We start from the raw sequence: 21514 nt of genomic DNA, 5'->3' as shown, positions 1-21514 counted from the left end.
CTGGAGTAGCGTATCTTCCGCAAGGTACTCGCACTCTCCTTGACCTTCTCAGACACCTTTGCTCAGCTTCTCCTTCTTCCCCTTCCAGATCAGATTCTTCGGACACAGGGGCAAATTCTCTTTCAGAGGCCAGTCTCATGTTTCTTCGCCTCTGTCTCTCAGGCCAATGAGCTTCTGCGCCTCTTGCTCGTCTGCTTCTTGTTTGCACACCCTGTTCGTCCCCACTCTCAGGCTCTTCTGCACTCAGATCACCTTCTCCGCCACTTCCCTCTTCTTGGGCAGATTCGGTGTCACTGTCGTCGTGATCATAGACAGCCTGACTCGGGGAATCCCCAACTTCCACAGGCACCTCCACAGCTTGACTTGTCCCCTCACCCGGATCTTCTTCTTCGTTATTGTTTTCGTCTATGAGGGGAGCTGTTCCCTCCTTGGGTGCTGGAGCTCGTCGGGTGTGAGAAGCATGGACCCAATTTGGCAATCCACCAACTTTCACAGATGTCGTGGTTATTAGGATAACCTGGAACGGACCTCTCCAACGCACATCCAGGCAGTTTTTCCTGACGTGTTTTCTCACGAAAACCCAGTCTCCTGGACACAGGTCGTGACAAAGGTCGCTAGAAGCCAGGATTTCAGCAGCCTGCACCTGAAGGGACACAGAACGCATGACATCAGAAAGTCCTCTGCAATAGTCAAGAATGACATCATCTGTGATATTCAGCAAAGCAGTCGTAGGAATCGATGGCAATCTCATAGCCCTCCCCATCAAGATTTCGTGAGGAGAGAGCCCTGTCCTCCTATCTGGGGTACTAAGCATGCTCATTAGTACCAACGGCAGTGCATCGGGCCACTTCAGGGATGTAGATGAGCACACCTTTGCCATTCGGGCTTTCAATGTCCCATTTATCTGCTCTACAATACCAGACGCCTCTGGACGGTAGCTACAATGCAGTCTTTGATCAATGTTCAGGGCAGTGCAAAGCATCTTCACAACTTCACTATTAAAATGTTTTCCTCGATCTGATTCCAGAGAGGTCGGGACCCCGAATCGTGGCACCAATTCCCTCAGCAATAGTTTGGCTACCGTGAGTGTATCGCACCTACGAGTGGGATATGCCTCAACCCATCTAGAAAACACACACACAATCACCAGGACATACCTAAGGCTATTGCACCTCGGCATTTCAATGAAATCTATTTGCATCCTGTAGAAAGGTCCGCCGGACCTTCCAATGTGACTTAGTGTAACCGGTGTTCTTTTTCCCACATTTATCTGTTGACATGTTACACACCTCTGGCACACTGCTTCTGCAGCCTGTCTAAACTTTGGGTTGAACCATGTCTGCATGAACACACGACACATCGCATCCCTTCCCAGATGCACAGGACCATGTATCTGTCGTGCCATTGCACTCACCAACTCATTCGGCAACACAGCCCTTCCATCTGCAGAAACCCACATGTCCAAGTCTCCCTTGGTACAACCAGCCAATGTCCACACCCTTTTCTCATATTCTGTCGCTTGCCCTTGCATATCTCTCAACTCTTCCCAAGTGTCTGCCATCTCCAGCATCATGCTTAGTTCAGTCCTTTCCCTTGGTCCTTCAATGCTTTGTTCGGTAAAGGAATAACCTTGTTCTGCACAATAGCGTGCGACTTCATCAGCATATTTATTTCCCATTGTCACAAAGTCACTTCCTCTTGTATGAGCTGTACATTTCACCACTGCTATTGCTGCAGGACCCTGCAAAGCTTCCAGCAACAACCTGATGAACTCGCCATTTCTGATTGGGGAGCCCGATGATGTCATGTAACCCCTCTGGGACCACAACTGACCGAAATCATGAACCACCCCGAATCCATATTGGCTGTCGGTGAAGATGGTGATCCGAATTCCATTGGCTGCCAAACAGGCACGCGTCAATGCAACTATCTCAGCCACCTGCGCGGAGTGTACTCCTTCCAAGCAGGCTGCTTCAATTATTCCAGAGATGGTACAAACCGCAAACGCTGCTCTCAGCTGACCAGTATTGTCTCTTATGCATGAGCCGTCGACAAAGTCAATTTCATCAGGGTCAGTCAACGGCACATCAACAATATCCGGCCTAGGCTTGGTACACAGTTCAGTTACATCAAGACAATCATGATCTTCCCAATCATCATCTATATCATTGGGTAATGGCAACAAGGTAGCAGGATTCAAGACAGAGCACCTCCTGAGAGTCACATTCTCCGCTGCAAGTATAACTTGCTCGTAGCGTGTGAGCCTATTGTTGGTCAGGTGCTGCGTCCTGGTCCTGGTCATCAGCAATTCTACAGAATGCGGTACATGCACTGTCCGTGGATATCCCATCACTATACTTTCGCATCTTTCAATGCTGACACCTGTTGCAGCAACGGATTTGAGACATCCGGGCAACGCTGCGGCCACTGGATCTAGGGTAGCCGAAAAGTATGCAACTGGTCTACGGACTCCTCCATGATCTTGCACTAAAACTGCCAATGCACATCCCTCTCTTTCACAGCAGAACAATGCAAATGATTTATTGTAATCGGGCATTCCCAGAGCCGGAGCCCGACACAAGTCCTCTCTCAGCTCAAGAAAAGCCATCATACAGTCTGAGTCCCATGGTACCGGATCACTCACGTCCTTGTGCGTCAGTTTCTGCAAGGGTTTCGCCGTCAGGGAAAAGTTAACAATCCATTGTCTGCAGTAGCTAACCATGCCCAAGAACATTCTAACCTCTCTTTGGGTCGAGGGCACGTTCATTCTCATGATTGTTTCGATCCTGTCAGGCGACACCTTCCTCTTTCCCTGCTCTATTCTGTGACCCAGATACTGTACTTCTTGTAGGCAGTACTGCAACTTGTTGGGAGACACCTTGTGTCCATTCTTTCCCAGATGGTTCAGCAAGGCAATGGTATCAATCCTACATGCATCTTCGGTGTCTGACGCAACAAGGAGGTCGTCTATGTACTGTACGAGAACCGAATTCTGCGGCAGTACTAGACTCTCCAAATTCCTTTTCAGCAACTGATTAAAGATCGATGGACTCTCTGTATACCCTTGAGGAATTCGACACCACGTTAAAACGCGACTCTCTATTTTGAACGCAAAAAGAAATTGGCTTTCTTCGTGCAATGGGATGAAAAAGAAGGCTTGACACAAATCTATCACAGAAAACCATTCAGCTTGGAACGGTATCTGGAACAATATCACTGATGGATTCGGTACCACTGGACAGCATGGGACGACAATGTTGTTAATCTTTCGCAAATCCTGCACTATCCTGAATTTGCCACTTGGCTTCTGCAGACCCATTATCGAAGAGTTACAGGACTGCCCATAACCTCCTTCAGGATCCCTTGTCTAATCATGGACTCAATCAGGGGTTTTATACCTGCAAGCGTATCTGGGGTCAATTTGTACTGTGGTGTTCTCGGGAATTCAGCATTTGGTCTCACTTGGATTCGGACAGGCTCTACCCCTTTTATCAGTCCAATCTCTTCTCCTGTAAAGTCCCACACCTCTGGCGAGACTGAATCCCTCAAATCCCATGGGAGTTCATCCACCGTTATGGCAGGGTACAATTCAATACACACCTGCGTATTTGCAACCTTAAAATCAGCATCATCATCATTAGTCTGCAATTCTACTCCCTTGGGGGTACAATAGATGGTGCAATTAAGTTTACACAAAAGATCCGTTCCTAACAGACACACAGGACTGGAATCGCACACCACGAACTGGTGTCGATCTCTAAAACTTCCAATCTTCACAGGAACCGGCTCAGTCAGGGGGTTTGTCATTCTTCTGTTTGCTACTCCTACCACTTGTATGGTCTGGCCTGAGAGGGGCAAGTTGGGAACTACAGCAGACCGCACAGTGGAGCGAGAATCGCCCGTGTCAACCAAGAAGGTGGTGGGATGTCCATCTACATCCGCCTCCACAAACGGTCCTCTCTGATCTACCTCCAGTACTGCTCCAAGGGTACAACCCTCCTCCCCATCCTGGTACCGACCTGTCACTGGGTCAAAGTAATAGCACTCATCCCCCTCCACTATGAAAGGCATCTGGTGGTATACCTTGTTCCCTGCTGAAATCTTTGGTGGCTGGGGAAACTGAGCTCTAGGGGCTGAAGACCCCCCTTTCGTCATCTGAGACTTAGGCACTGTCACCTTTCTCACCGGAGGGGCTTGGACTTCCTCCTCCTCCTGCTCCTGTACCTGATTGTCAGGGTTATGGGGACACTCGCGTCTCCAATGTCCGACTTCGTGACATTGATGACACCTGGTCGTCTTCTTCAGGGCCTCTATGTCTATCCTAGGTCTCGGGCCTTCCTCCCCATCCTTCTTCTGCCCCCCTGATCGCCTTCCCATGGTGCCGTTTCCTGACTGACCCTGTCCTCCTGCTTGCATCTGGACTAACATTAGTTTGTCCTTAAGCTTCTTTGTCTTCGAGTCTATCTCATCACTGCAGTACCTCGCATACCTCAAAATCTCATCTAGAGGTTTGTTTTGCCAACAAATCAAATGCTGCTGTATCATAAGGCAGATATCAGGCCTCAATCCCAGCACAAACTTGGATACGAACTGTCCCATATCCTTCGGATCCATCACATCTAATCCGCTGTACTGCTTGAAGATCAACAATAGCCTCTCATAAAATTCATGCACTGTCTCTTTAGGTTCCTGTCTTGTACGGTCTATTTTTACCCAATCAATGTCTTGTGGTGGTACTTTAGTTTTTAGCCACGTGATCGCCTGCTCGTACTTTGCCATCACCCTAGGTGACGGTCCATTTGTGGCACTATCTCTCTCTGGCTCCGCAGTGGGCCATTCGACACTGACTTTGCATGCTATCCATAAGTCACTTGGAACCACAATATCAAACAGTGTGTTCAGATCAATCCACAGCACCTTAGAAATTTTAACAAACCTCTCTACCTGCTTGTACCATTCCACTGGACTCTCCCTCAACTTAGGAAATGTGTTCGTAAAAGCAGCCAGGTCTCCCCTGCTCCAGGGTACATGTACATATCCCCCATGAGCCACCTCCCGCAAGGGGTACGCTTCAGCGGGTATGCAACGTTTACAACGAACTTTTTACAACGCACTACCATTACAACGCAGGTATTACCACGCATACCATTACAACGCATTGCGCTGGGGGGCGCTCTAGGGTAAGTAATAAGTTTAATTTTCTATCCAACACCTTCCCTAGTGTCCACAGGGACTGGAGTTGGAATAGAAAATTATACTTTCCACTATCCAGCACCCCAAAGCGCTATGCGTTGTAACGGTATTCGTTGTAAATACCGCGTTGTAAAGGTATGCGTGGTAAAAGTATGCGTTGTAACATCATACATCCCTTCAGCGTGCATCAACCCTCCTCCCGGGGATGTCTCGATAACACTCCGCCTGACTGTCTTTTTCTTTGACCACCTTTCTTCCCATTTCTCCAGCTGGGACCATGTCCGGATTCCCATTATCAGTTCTCTAATATGGGTTTTTAATCCGATCACCCTCTTTTCTTCTAGGTCTTGATCTGAATACTGTAACCTGTGGCCCCCCTGTAGGGCTTTCGTTTTTGTCAAGTCCACCACATACTTGTTTGCCAATTCAGAAAGTTTCTCATGAGCTGTCCTAGCCTTTCGAGTAACATCTTTTGCCACAAACAACAACTCATCTGGTTCGTAAAGTTCAATCCTTTCTAGTGGCAGTGTACCTTCCACTATTTCCTCTACTTCTGACTTTAATCTCAGCACATCTAACCTCCTTGCCTTTATTGCCGCTCTTAATGTGCCTTGGCTAGAGGTTTCCTTAGAGTCCCTTCCGCCACCTTCCTGACTCCCTCTCCTGTTCTCTTCAGGTGTATTAGGAGGAACCCTTCCACCTTTGCAACTCTTACAGTCCCACTCCTGTCGCCTATCTCCGGAGGAATGATGAGACGTCCCCCTGCTTCCCACCCCTCCGTTTTCCCACTCCTACCTACTTTCGCTAGCTGCACAGTGAGAACCCATCCTATTCTCCTCGTTCTCTGTCCCAAACACATTCTTTGATCTGTCGCTCTGGATGTCCACAATTGTTTCCCAAGTTCTCAAATCTGGCCTTAACTCTCTCATCGACCTCGGCCTCGGTCCTCTCAAATCCATAGAATCCCTCCAACCTTTTTTCTCCTCTGAGGAGTCTGCCAATGCCACCAAAGGGGTGCTCCATTCTACTGGTCTGGGTAAGATCTTCCACCCATCTGCCGCACCAGTCCTACTTTCACTAGCACTCCTCTCGCTCCCCATCTTTGGTGGACTCTTGCCTTGGGTCTGTTCTGGATTGTACACTGATACTATAGGACCTATGGTGACAGGTACAGTCAGGGCATCTGGCAATTTCTGAGAATGGACACCCTCTTCTACCCTGATTTCCTGTACTGTAAACCATCCAACTACTCTCGACACTGGGGAGCGTGGGGGCGCCCTTTCTCCCTTTTCTGGGGTAAACTTGTCCCCCGGGGTTTCCCATCCGTTCCCCATTGGACCCCCGCCTTCCCCTACTGGTGCCTCCCATTGCTTTGTCGGTTCTTGCGTTCCCTCCAACTCTGGATTGTATGGGGGTGGCCTTTCGGACAACAGCCTTTCTATCAGGCTGTCGTCTGTCTCGCTTTCCTCATCATCTATACTCTTTTTCTGCCCATTGCCTGTACTTTCCAGCAATGGATACAACTTGTCTACTGCAATGGTCTGTACCCTCCATCTCTTTTCCATGGCATCCCACCTCGCCTCTTGAACCGCCCTTACCGAGCGTTTCACTCTTTCTTGTCTCCTATCTCTGTTCCTGTCGTGGGCTGCCCTTATCCATGCATTTAGTGCTTCGAACTGTGTTGGTCTGGGCAAAGGTCGCAATGCAGCCATAATCGCTTTCAACTAGTATAACACTTCTAGTCTAAAGGTTCCATATTTAGGAAAAGTCAATTCCTCGTTTCCATCTGTCATCTTACACCAATTATCGAGCCACAATATGGTATGCAACCCAACATTCGTTGCCATGTAGTAAGCCGGGGTATCCTCGGGTGGAGCCTCCTCCCCACCCCGAGGTTCTATCCTGTTTTCCCCTTTGAAACATTTTCGCAATATCTTAAAACATTTCATGATGAAAACAACGCGTTTCCTTGTTTACAACACTCGCTGTACTTCCTGATGACAATCCACCAATCCCAGCGCGGCTTCACGCCAACCGCCCTATCACAGCGCGGCTTCACACCAACCGCCCTATCACAGCGCGGTCCTTCTGACGTCACTCGCCTCTGTTTTGCAGCAGTTCCCCTCCTCTCTCCGTTCTTCTCGCGGTCTCTCATGCGTCCCAATTATACACTGAAAATGATTACTTCCGACCAAGCAACCACTTCCCTGACTGTACGGCCACAGTCTAACTGTAATTGTCACCAACTGGCAAATGTCTGTCCGCGAACGACTGGACACTCGCCACTCTGATAGGTTACAAGTTCACGGTAACTTCCGACCAGCGTCCGTTACCCACACTCTTACACACACGTTCCCCCTATCTCGGTCCTGTGGGCAATCAATGGTACCTCATAACCCCCTTTCACAATGGTCGACAATTACTTTGGGTGTTCGATACACCCGAACCACTTAAACTGCCCTTGAGCTTAAGATTTTCACCGGTTGCGCGCGCTCACAACCTGTCCTCTTTCACACTACAGGCATTCAACTCCGCAAGACAATACACATACAATACACATAACACCGCAATCTAACAACGCATGACCCTTTTCATACTCACTCTCCTCCGACCTGCTGCTGTCTGCCGCACTGTTACTCTCCGTCAGATTCCATGGAACGCCATCCGCCATCCGCGATTTTCTGGACACTCATCCTTGGGTTCTATGGGCCTCAGGGAAATCTCAACCTACTTTAGATTACCCTCACTCAGAAGATAACCATCCTACACTGCTACCAATTGATACGGCGGGATTTCTCCTCTAGAGTCCGCTTCTCATTCTCTAGAATCCCATCACAGGTCGACTGGACCTTTTTACCTGTCATGGAGTGAATAAGGCAACCTAGTTGACACTAAACAGATCAAATTCAAAATACCCAATTGCTTTCTCCAAAGAACCACTGACTAAAGACTGAATTTAGAAGGTTTATTACATAACCAAAAATAACTGCAGATACAGGCACCTCAGCAGGAGGTTCAAAAGATAAACAGGTACTAATACAAACATAATCCTACGGAAAAGTCTTAGTCGGCTAATGAACAGGACGAGAATTAATTCCAGGACCATCAGGCTAAACAAAATTGCTATCACTTGATTTCTGGTACTCATCAGGATAATAGACATAAATTCAGGTTAGTCTGTCCCTACTCTACACTAGATGACATCCCTACTCAACAACCACCCGTCCTATCCCAAAAGGTGTCAGCCGTGGTGACTTCCAAGTGAAGTTCGCCCACATTCTCTTAGACTATCATTCGTGACTTGCATCTATGCCCTTTGCCCATCTGACCGCTCTCTCTAGCTCCTCAGCTGGTCTGCTCTGCCTCCACCCTCGGGGCACTGTCCCTAATACCAAACCCCACAATGTTAGTGTCACGCCTCCTGGGACGCCCCTCAAAAAGGTGTTGAGTTCTGTATTTTTCCACATGGCACAAGTCCATTCTTGCCCGTTCAGACGTCCTTGGGTCTCAGGCTCTCCATCCTTTCAAGTTACTTCTGTGAATTCCCAGTTTACTCCTCCATGTCTGAGTCTAGCATCCTAACGCTCATACACAATGGGCCCTTCTACTCTACTATCTGCTTGTTGAGGCGCCTGCAAAGAAATACGCACATAACTCACAGTCTACAAATGTTGCAACAATTCTAAAGGTCTTTCATAAGCATTTCTATCGTTTATGTGTTTAAGCAAGACATTTTCATACGGCCTGCGCCATTTCCATTTACTAGGCCTCTGCTGGTTATAGGCCCAACGCTTTACATTAGCACTTTCTTGGTTCACTTAGGCCTCCTACCTTAACTACAAAAGCATTGTCTCTAACTTAAACTAATTATCTAGTACATAAAGCATGATTATACATTTCGCTATAGTTCATCCAAAGGCACATTTATTAATCAATTAAACACTTCTATCATTAATGAAAGCTTTCATTTCAAACACTTCTACATTGCAATAAGCATGGAATTGCACCTTGTAACGCTAGTTCTACACATTTCAGATGTCAATTCATTCAAAATGCTTTGTCATATATCGCATCTAAACATGATTAAAGGTCCTCTATATATCCGGGTGCTGACTACTTGTACATATGGTTCACCTCTACAAAATTCACTTTACATGGCGCTCTCTCAGTAACTATGGCATTCTACTTGTGTAAAGCAAAAACAAGGAGATGATGGACAGGGTGCTGAAACTCAGCCTTGACCCTGTTCCTCATGGGAACAGTCCAGCCTGAATGCCAAGCCAGGTCTTCCCTGGTCCGGAAACAAGCATGACTTGAGGAACAGGGTCAAGACTGATTTGCATATGGCTGGGTCTGAACTGGGGTGGCTAAGTGAGCTAAAGAACGATGATGGATTAAACCCAGATCTAATAGTGACTGGGGGTGAGTGTCTGAAAAAATGTCAGCGCTTCATCCATCATCTCCTTGTCTTTCATTCTACTTGTGTAGTCTTTGATACAGAGATGTCTAGGGCAATGTTAGGAATAGCCAGCGTCTGATGGGGCAATGATTAGAAGATTCCTTGTAATCTGAGTCTCCATTCTTGAGTGGGGAGGATGTGACAGTGGGATCTGTAACAGGATCAGGGCCCAGCTCTACTGGAGGAAAGGTTTTTTTACAACTGTGATGTTGTGGTTGTTTAACAGGGCTCAAAAGGTTGCCCGACCGTCGCTTCTGTATAGAGCTCATGTAACACTCCTGGTGGATTAACAATGCATCCAGGTGTTCACTCATCTGTCGCTCTTGTGTAGACAGGCTTCAGTCTTTTATTATTGCTCCTGGGTACACACCCACATAATACTGTTTAACAGTGCAGCTGAGTTGACTCGATAATACCTCTTGATTGTTCAACTCTGCTTCCAGTGGGCTCCTCCTCTCTCAGGGTAGACACCATGTAAAACTCCCTAATCACATCAATTCTGTTTCTGCGGTCGATACCGATGACTCATAAGATAAGTATCTGAATGCACATCTGTCTACAACACTTTCTTTAATACCTATAGTTAGGCCCAATGACACTCAATTCACCTGACGCCCACCACATCGCCCAACCGCACACACCATAATATGCATATCCAGTGCTGGGCTAACGAAATTATGCGGCAGGGGATTAACAAATTATGCAGCATGTTTGACAACATTTGTGTCAAGGAAAGGGAAAATTACGCAGCATAATACGGTACATTCAATATTAGTGTCACTTCATTATTTTGTCATTTTTAGACATGGCAACATTTCCTGGGAAAATATTTCACCTTGTGAGTGCTAGTTTCTCAACTAAATACAGCATTAAGCAACTGAAAGACGACCAGGCAACCCATGCGGAGATCCTTCCACTGTGCAGGAACACAGTGTGGGAAAATGTTACCTTGTTTTTCGTAACTTCTGATCTGTTTTAGCTAGAAACACGGTTCTATTTGTGTTAAAATCTGCAGACTATGCAGCAGATTATGTGGCTAATTCTTGATCATGCCGAAAATGTCACGGCCACAGAATCGCATAATTCGCCAATCCGTAAAGAACACCCTTTTAACCATACTCTCGAGAAGGCTGTTAGGAAACTAATGAAAATCAGAGCGGTTCATGACCTCACCAGGGGTATGTAGCACTATATAAGAAATGCACCCAGAAAAGGTATAAGACTTTGCAAGGGATATAAGGAAAGGGGCCACATAAGTAGCCATATCATAACTTCCCATTGGATCTCCATACCTTTGCTGTTATGACTCAATGAAGACTTCAAAAAGTTTCAAAAATGTTGACATACCACCCCTTCCGTCAAGCTTTTGGACCTCACTAAGGCGCCAATTAGGATGTCGGTCGGAAAGCCTCCAAAGACCGGCCAATAATCCCAATAGGACAGCGTTTCCGTCTTTGTGATGTGATGTGATGTGAGATGGAATTTACATAGCGCGCTACCACTCCTGGGAGTATCTTGGCGCTTGGACTCCTGAAACACAGCAGGTATTAGGTGAAAAACTACCTGTCTATCCGACACATCATAGAAATCCCATGCATTCGGAGTTTGGCAAGAAATAAATCCATGTTTTTAAAAGTTTTCTGAATTTTAGTTCAGTAGTGGATTGACGCAGGAATGAGGTAAGTTTGTTCCATGCTTTTGCGCCAATGACTGCAATGGATTTGCCTCCTCTAGTTGACATTTTGAACCTGGGGACATGGAGTAGGTTAGCTGTGGAGGACCTGAGTGATCTTGACGGGTGGTATTGTATGAAATATTTGCGCAAATACAGTGGGCCGTGATGGTAAAAGGCTCTGTAGGTAATGATAAGAACTTTTAAAAGTATGCGCTTCTGTATTGGGAGCCAGTGTAATGTGTCAAGAGCTGTAGAAGCCGAAGACTTCCTAGGCAGTCTGAGGACCAGTCTGGCAGCTGCATGTTGGACCATTTGTAGTTTATGCAGGGCTGATTTATTAAGTCCTGCATAAAGACTATTACAATAGTCCAGCCTTGATGTTATAAGAGCAACAGCTACCGTACGTCTGGCCCTCAGAGGAAGAAGATCAACACATTTTTTTAAGGCTCCTGATGATGCCGAAGCAAACCCCTGCTACTTCCTTGGCTTGTTGATTGAAAGTCAGAGTGTTGTCAAATTTTATGCCTAGGTTTCGGGCAGCATTGATAGTATTCGGGGGAGCTTCTGCCTTTTCAGGCCACCAATCTTGTGGCGAGAAGGAATTGTTAGGTCCAAAAGGAATGATTTCAGTTTTTTACGAGTTACACTTCAAATGGTCGTATGACAACCATTTGAAGGTTGCTGACAAACATTCTTTAAATATTTGTTCTGCGTTAGATTGATTTTTGTCAAGGGTCAGAACAAGCTGAGTGTCGTCAGCATAGGCGACAGTACTGATGTTATACGAGGAGATTAGATTTAATAGGGGAACCATATAAAGGTTGAACAAGCTAGGGCTTAAACTGGAGCCCTGCGGGACCCCTGTTTTGGTAGTTTTTTCTTCAGAGGAAAAGTCGCCCAGCCTTACAATCTGGCGCCTCTGTGCTAGATAGTTTTTAAACCATTCGAACATGGTTCCTGCTATGCCTGCATTGGTAAGGCGATGCAAAAGGATAGCATGGGATACCGTATCGAAAGCTGCAGAGAGATCTAATAGGATCAGGACAGCATGTTTGCCCTGATCCAATGCAGCACGGATGGTTTCAGTGGATGACAGGAGTGCAGATTCAGTGGAGTGATGGGTCCTGAAACCTGCTTGACAAGGGTGTAAAATGTCATTTCCTTCCAAAAATGCCATTAGTTGTTTATTGGCAAAAGTTTCTGCAATCTTGCAAATGGCAGGAATAAGAGAAATCGGACGTAGGTTAGAGAGGATAGTGGGGTCTTGTAGCACCTTTTTAGTCTTTGGGATTACAGTGTCCGTTTCCGACAGACTTTCTGTGCCGGCTTTTCTGACACAGTAAGGCTGTCGGAAAGTGACTCTGGGGGTCCCCTAGCAGGGCCCCCTTGTTACCACAGCCAACGGTTGTGGGCTGGGGGGCACCTGTAAAACCCTGCACCCTTTAGGTGCCAGGGCCGGACTGAGAACCAAAACTGGCCCTGGCAAAGTGCTCGGCCGGCCCCCTGGGGGTGCGACCAAGCTCTTTGCCGGGGTCGGTTTTCGGCCGATTTTGTTACAGGGCCGATTTTGCAGCTATGCTGCAAAAACGGTCCTGTAACAAAAACGCACCCCAGGGCCCAAAACCGCCCCCACCCTTGCGGCGCACCGGGGGATTGCCTGGTGCCTGCAACGGCCAGTCCGGGCCTGCCTGCAACAGGGTGCAGGGATTTACACAAACTCCCATTTTTCTTTGGGAGCTTGTGCCACGGCCGGTTTACGGCTGTAGCACAAGCTCTCATAGAGAAATCAGAATATACAGCCACACGGTGTGCGCTCGCATCATAATCATGCAGTCGGGACCGCCGACCGGAGGTCGATAATGATTCCGCGATGGTGTCGGTCGAAGACAACTCCGACTGACATCGTAATGAGGCCTAAGAATAAATTCTCCGCCTCTTCTCGCTCATCTCTCTAGTCTCTCCTAATCTGGTCCGTCAGCGCTTTGAAGGACACATTTGGCTGTTGTAGCAAAACAAACAAACAGGTTAAAAACATTTAATAAGTTAGGAAACTGGCTGAGACACGCTGCACATATTGTCCAGAAGAAGGTATGTCGCTGGGGATGCCTGGGTCCAAGAGCAGCTCTATTCGAGGTCAAACATTTATAGATAAAAAACGAAGAAAGCTCCGGGTGTCACTCAATGGATTATAGATTTCTGGCAGTGATTAGACCCAGAGGACATCTCTAGGCAAAGGTGGGAGGGGAGTCGAGCACTTCAGATTGGCTCTGCTCATGCCTGAAAAACGAGAAGCAGCTGTTCTGAGAAAAACACTGACAGCTTCATGTCTAGAATTTTAGCAATCACCAACAGATGTTGAAAAACCACATGTTCCGAGCACCCAGCTCATATCTTTTAAAGACACATCAGGCCCAGGTCTTTCAAGCGCCCTTATGGCTCCCAGAGCACGGTTGGCGCTATACTACCACTGCAAGGTAAATCAGTGTGTTAAGTGCTTGCTGCTGAGTGATAATATCACCAATTCTTATTCAAGTACTAGTAAATGGTAAAACTCTGGTAAGCTCTGCAGTGGAAAAAGTTAATATCGTTTTATTAGTAGTGAGTATAAAATTCCGCCTGAGTGGCAACCCTGTGAGTAGCTGGTAAAGCAATCTAGCTAGGACTGAATGGGTTATGAAAATGTCCCTTAAGGACTGTCCCAGTTAGTGAAGGGATCGCCCCAGCATGTCATTCGTGACTCACAGAGAGCAGTACTTCAAAACATTCATTTGCGAATCACTTTCTGTGCTGGGTATGGCTGGCTAATCTTGCGGTTCTCCGTGGGTGGGATGTTTTCTCACTCTTCATGTAACGTGGGATTAGACTTCTAGCCACAAAGTACACAAACTTCTTAAGGGCCGAGATATCGAGAGGTGAGGGGGTCTCAGCTCTGGAGTCAATTTTGCATGGCACGCAGTCGCTTCTCACAGAACCCGGATATAATGACACAGAGGGGTTGCCTGACTCACAGGATAAGTGGGACCAGGCACGCGCCTTGGGTGCTGAGGTCTCGCAGCTACTGAGTACAGGATGGGCAATCGAGCGACAATTGCCGGCCACGTGGCTGGTATGAGCATCTGCCCATTTAAACGAATTAGGCCATGATTATTTTTTGAGGTGTAACAGTTTTATGTATTGCTTGATCGGACAGAGTGCAGGCCCAAAAGAAAATTGTGGTGAGACTAATTATCATTAGCAAATCAAAAAGACATTGACGTTGCAGGAAGTGACGTCACAATAAGTAATGTCATGCTCATGTAATATTTCTCACTTTAAAGGTCAAGGGCCTATATTCCAAAAATGACAAAATAACATATTCATAAACGAATATCAAAAGGTCATCATGTGGTTTTACTTTTTATACATCACGTGTATTTTTCCACATATCAATTTGTAACTAAGGGCTAATTATGATGGTGGGCGGACCTCCACCAACAGGCCATCTGTGGCCGTCCGACCGCCCGCCGGACTACAATACTGGCGGTTGGAATCACATCGGTCGGGGAGGAAGACCATCCCTTTGCCAGGATCACTGATCCCGACAGGGCGGAAGCTGGGTTTATAGTCTTGAATGGCAGTAGTGCTGAGTCAGGCACTGCAGTCGAGATTACGATATCCCTTTCCGGCAGTGTTTTCATGGTGGGAAGACAGCCATGAAAAGGCTGTTCGAAACAGTATTTGACGGGGTCCAAACAGGGCCCCGTCCATCATAGGCTACTGTAAAGTGGCCCTGGGGGCACATGTAGTGCCCCCACGCACCTCCATGCACCGTGTGCCATGCACCACATGGTGCATGGCACACAGTCCATGGATGTACAGGAAGTGCTCCTTTTCATGATGGCTTGTGCTGCAGCCCTTTTCCTGGCCCGCAGCACAAGCTGCCGCAAAAAGGAGCACTTTGCGACCACCAGCCCAGCGGACGCATCATAATGCAGTGGTCAGACCACTGCCTGCTTGTCGGGCGGTCTCCTGATCGCTGCAATAGCAGGTGGCGGTCCGACCGCCATCTGTCGTAATGAGGGCCTAAGTTCCAAATGGCAAACCATCTGCAAAGACCAGCCGCTGCAGTGCTGTGGTACATGGTGACACCTGTCAGCATTGGACTAAGGGGAACGGCGTCTTCTTTATAAAAGTATTGGGGGGCTCTGTACATCAGCGTCCACTCCTAACTTTTACCCTGGATACCATTGTCTATAACCTGCCCAAGAGCAAGCAGCTGAGTCCAACCCCTTCTCAGCTCCGTCAGTGGGGTTGCCGTGGGTAGTAAAACAAACCTTAGAATCTCATGAGTCAAGTGTGGACGTGTAGGTAACTAGGTGCTAGGTTCGTGCCCATCGTGACTGGTGGAGTGTACTTTGTGACATTTCCTATGCATGGCACTGGAATTATGCAACAGCTAAGGACCAAATTATGTGGCAGGGTGGAATAACTGGCAAAATAATTTGATGATGGTCTTACTTCATTTTTTTTGTAATTATTACTGATTTTAATACTGGATAAAGGTATCACCTCTTTAGTAATAGTTTAACACGGAAATGCAGCAATGAGCCACTGTAAGATGACCAGTTAACCTTTACAAAGAGCCTAGCACTGTGATTTTACCAACTTTTCATCCTTTCTAGCTAGACGCAACTTTTTTTCTTAAAATTTGAAAACTATGCAATGGATGATTAATTATTTGGCAAGTGCTGCAAATTCATAAAGACGTTCTCTATATTCCTTTGAAAACAGTGCCAAGATTGGTGATCAGTCGGTTTCAAGTGATTACACCCTGTGTTCTAATGAGGGCATGATTTTTTCTGCGCGAATGCCTCGTTAATCACTCTTAAGACTTCCTCCCTGAATCTGCCTAATTTGGGGCAGTGCCAAAGCAGGTGTGGGAGTGCGCCAGTCACTCCATGTACTCTCCATCCTTCAAAAAAGTGTCAGCTAGCCTTGTTTCCAATTGCTTGCTTATCCAGAGTACAGTACTAGTACGTGAGTAGTTTTCAGTATGTTTTCCTCTTTGACCCTTTGTGTCACTATAATTGCTCTTTAATAGAGTCTTTTGATGTAAAATGCAAGTAAAGTCCACAGGCACAAGTAAGCTTAAATTGAGCTTTATTGCAGCACAGAGACAGTAGGTCAGCTCCAAGTCCGACCAGGGCTCCAACTGCCAAGAAGGCAGGGAGAGCGCTCCAGAATACAGAACACAAGAAGGAATCTAGAGTGCAGGCTCAAGGAAGAGCAAAGCACTGTACAACATATCTCCTCTCCTTGCAATAAAAATAAGAGACAAAGAGCAACAGAAAAGGAAATGCTAATGTACATAGTCATTCAAATACAAAGGAGGGCGTCGGGAGCGAGGGCTCCTCAAGCAGACATCAGATAAGGAAGAGGAAGGAGGAGCAGGAGTACAAGGTAAGGAAGGAGCATCAGGAGTAGTAGAACTGAAATCAAGAACAGACCTATTGAGGTAGGTACCCGAGGAAGTGGAAGCATCACCACCACCCACCTCCCTCCGACTAGCTGACAGTGGAATGGGAGCAGCAGGAGAACCAGAGGACAATAAGTAGCCATTACAACCATCTACATTGGCAGGAGGCAGGTCATCAAAAGAAGAAGCTTTACATTTCTGGTAGAGAGCTACTCTCCGGTAATTCCAGCTCTCACCATTGGATAGAACAATGAAGTTGGGAAAAACTCTCCTAACTTTGTAAGGACCTCTAAATTTACTAAGGCCCTTAGCAAGTCTGCCCGGCTTAACTTTGACCAAGTCACCCACGGAAATGGGTGAGGAGGCACTGTCATGGACCAAAGGAATTTCATGGCTGGAACTCAGCCAAGAAGGGGTCAATTTGCTCGTTGGTGACCGACCCCGCATTAACTCAAAGGGAGACTTTTCACCAGACTTGTGGGGTGTGGAGCGGTAAGCCCAAACCAATTCCTGGACACGCTCATTAGAAAAAGAGCCAGAATCCACAAACATTTGAATCACGCCCTTAACCAGGCGATTCACCCTTTCGCAAATGCCATTGCCCTGTGGGTTGTAAAGGCTCGTCTTCTGATGCCTGATGCCACAATCATTAACAAAAGAAGTCATTTTAGAGGACGTGAGTTGCGTCCCGTTGTCAGAAATGAGAACAGAAGGATACCCCTCGTTGTTGAAAATACCCTTCAAAAACTTAATAGTAGCATCTGTAGTGATTTCCTTTACAAACTGCACACATAACCATTTTGAAAAACAGTCGATAAGGACAATTGCAAACCTGTGATCGGTAGGAAGCTCACACATGGGGCCTATGAAGTCAATGCATACACTATGCCAGGGAGTATTAGCAAAAGAAATCTTGTGAGAGGAGTGGGAGCCTAAAACTTTGAGGCGCTTCTCACCCTCCTTACAGAAATTGCATTTCAAAACACAATCCACAGCGTCATTATCAATAGAGGGCCACCAGAAGTTCAATTTGACACGACGTTGCGTGAGACTTTGACCCAGGTGTCCCTCATGGGCCAAGTCTAGAATTTTCTTTCTCAACAAAACAGGGGGAACAAAACGATCACCCCTCATGAGAATATCTTTACCTTCTAAGGAAAGTTCGTCCAAAATTTTTAAAAAGGGCCTGACTGAGGGATTTACTGCACTTTCTCTCCTGGGACCATTAGAAATGAGACTGATGACGGCCTTCAAGGTCAGATCCTCCTCCATACCTTTGGACCAGTCATCACGAGTAAATGTGCCCCCACACACAGACAAGACATCCTCTATTACAGCATCATCGGACTTGGTCCCAGAACTACAGTCAGTGGAAGGCATGGGGAGCCTAGACAGACAATCCGCTTGGATGTTTTTCCACCCATGAATGAATTCAACCTCACACTGGAAGTCCTGTAGCCGAGAAGCCAGTCTCGCCAACCTGGGAGAACCTTTACCAGCTCCACCAGGAGCAAGGATGTTGACAAGGGGTTTGTGGTCGGTACGTAACACAAATTTATAACCCCATAAGTAGGTTCGAAAGTAACTTGTACCCCAGACCGCAGCAAGAGCTTCGCGCTCAATTACTGAGTAGTTAGACTCAGAAGAGGACAAGGGTCTAGAAGCGAATGCGATTGTCTTTTCGACACCGCCATGTTTCTGTAGAAGAACAGCGCCCAGCCCAATGGCACTTGCATCTACCATCAAGATGGAGGACCGAGTAGTGTCAAAAGGGGTGAGAACATTGGCAGATTTGAGTTCCTTCTTAATCAAATTGAAACAGGATTGGTGATCAGAGGTCCAGTTAAACTTGACACCCTTTTTGAGCAAGGATCGAAGAGAAGCTGTTTTAGAGGCAAAATCTCTTACGAATTTCGAGTAGAACTCGATTAAGCCCATAAAGGACCGAAGTTGATCCTTATCAACCGGGGGGGGTGCAAGTTCAATAGCCTCAATCAAATTCTTTTTGGGTTTAATGCCATCCTCTGACAAACAAAAACCAAGGTATTCTATCTCTTTCAAGAGAAAAGCACACTTCTCTTTCCTTAAAGTCAACCCAGCCTCGTCTACTCTATGTAAGACATCCTGTAGAATTTTATTGTGTTCCTGTAAAGAACTACCATAAATCAAAATATCATCTTGAAAAAATAGCACCTTGTCAAGACCTTTAAAAACTTCAGAGACAAGTCTCTGGAACACGCTGGCAGCTGAGACTAGCCCAAAAGGTAGTCTGGTAAATTGGAAGGTGCCCTCACTAGTGATAAAAGCAGTTAAATGCTTTGAGCTATCGTCCAGGCAAATTTGGTGGTAGGCGTGCTTAAGGTCCAACTTACTAAAGAACCTTGCACCTCTAAGGGTTGACACCAATTCGCCAATGTTGGGGAGGGGAAACACGTCCGCTACCACACACTTATTGAGGGAACGAAGATCCACACAGAACCTGATCTTGTTGTCCGGTTTCTGCGAGATCACAACAGGCGAAATCCAAGGGGATGCTTCAATGGGCTCAATAATCCCCCCTTGGAGCATTTCCTCCAGAGTGGCCTTGACCTCATCCCTCAAAGCAAAGGGCACTCTTCTAACCTTGTGCTGTACAGGCAAACTTCCCTCTTTGAGAATTATGCGATGAGAGTATCCAATAAGCTCACCTAACTGGTCTCTAAACACATTTTTAAATCTGGCCAAAATGTCTTCTACAGATGAAGTCTCAACTATGGAAACTGGGTTATCTGACCTGGGATCAACTACTATATGGAGATCGTATTGGTGATGACGGCCCAAGATTGCTGGACCGTCAGCTGATATATAAATTTTCCCATATGCTGATCTGCCTTTGAATACAATTTCAGCTTCAAAGAAACCCAGCATGTCTATTCTCTCCCCCTGGTAACCAGACGGGAAGATGTCGCACTCTTTCAAAGCTCTTTTTCCCCAAACATTTTCCAAAAGGGAAAAGGGAATTATAGTCCACTTCGACCCTGTATCAACCATGAGTGTAACAGTTTTGCCATCAATTATGAAATCATCCTTGAAAGGATTACCCCTCTGGTTATCACACGCACACACAGTGTCAGTCAAAACTAAAATTTTGTTCACATCACGTCTTAAAACATCGCATTCATCAACAACTGTAACTTTAGAGTAATTCCTATTCTTACACATTTTAGCAAAGTGTCCCGTTTTACCACACTTTAGACACTCTTTGTTATTAGCATAACAAAACTTCCCATCTAAAGGATGAGAAGAAGTACCACATCTTGAACACATTTTATGATAATTCTTGTTGAGAGATGTTGCTTGCACATTCTTTCTTTGAAGAATGTAACCTTTTTTTCTGACGATTGCGATGGCAGCAGATTCCTCATCGCTATTGTCACTTACAATACTTTTATGAGAGACTTCAGTCACCTTGGACTCTAACCCACTTTTTTGCAGTTCTCTCATGCATTTTTCACTTTCCTCAACAATTTTAGCCAGCTCTATTGCGTCTTTCAATGTTGGGTTCTTAGCCGCCCATAGGCGTTCTTGCACCTTCTTATTGTTGGCTTGCACCACCAATTGGTCTCTTATTAGCTCGTCTGCCATCTGCCCAAAGTTACATTTAATAGATAATTCACGCAGTCTTGCTACGAATTCGTCAATGCTTTCCTCAGCCAATTGCTTATTCTTATAAAATTTATATCTCTGAAGAATGAGATTCTCTTCTTTGCCAAACCGAGTTTCAAGTCTTGTGACAGCTTCTTTAAATTCGTCAAAATCGGCTTGTGAACCTGCAGGTAGTACTTGTGGTAGGTATCTAAACAAACGCTGCCCCTCTTTGCCCAACGTGGTCATCAACAGTGCTTTTTTACGTTTAGGCGAATAATCCTCACCATCTAGAGCCTCTATATAGTTATGGAACATAACTATCCAGTCTTCCCATGCTATAGGAGGATTGCCTGGTTCTGACAAGAATTGAGGAGGAAGGGCAACATTGATTGATTGTGACATGACTTTTAGCAAATGTCAGCAGGTATAGAGAATTAAGTACACCTAACAGTGGAGCAAACAAAAGTATGAAGCAAATGCTTACTGTTAATGCAGCTGATGGTCTGGTTACAGCTTTGTCAGCTTTGTCACACTCGTTTCAAGCGCTTTGAAATGCTCGTTTTTGACAGTACAGATCAACTTATGTAGCGTTAAATGCCTTAAAACGGAGCTGGGAGGCACTTGCTGAAGATTACGCGTTGAACGCGAAGGTCTTGTGTACCTCGGCGCGTTACATCGGCGCGTTACCAAGGTAACGGTAAAGCTGTCCAAAATGGCCGACAACGTCGTGGCGTCGTGCGTGAGCGTCTCGCGTCACACGCCGACGTTGCAAGTCAATAGCTTCTGCGCCCTTGACGAACGCGCTCAGAGGCAAAGCGTTGCTTAGCAACTCACCAACAAAGGAGGTTGGTTCGGGTGACGTCGCTGCTTGAGGAGATCGTGTTGCCAGGATACGCGTTGCAGCAGAGTAGACGTTGGTGAAGATGACGTCAACGCTGCGCGGAAAGCAGGAAATGGGAGAAATTACCAGAAGAGGATCACCACGAAGTCGCTATCGCCGAAGAAACGGAGGCCACACTTCTTCATCAACGCTGAATCACACGCGCAGATTCTTGATGGAGTTGAGACACTACTTCTCTGGAAAGCGAGTTAAGGCTGCAGCGGA

The sequence above is a fragment of the Lissotriton helveticus genome, chromosome 9 (assembly GCF_964261635.1).
Source record: "Lissotriton helveticus chromosome 9, aLisHel1.1, whole genome shotgun sequence".
Taxonomy (NCBI): domain Eukaryota; kingdom Metazoa; phylum Chordata; class Amphibia; order Caudata; family Salamandridae; genus Lissotriton; species Lissotriton helveticus.
This window is presented reverse-complemented; position numbering follows the sequence as displayed.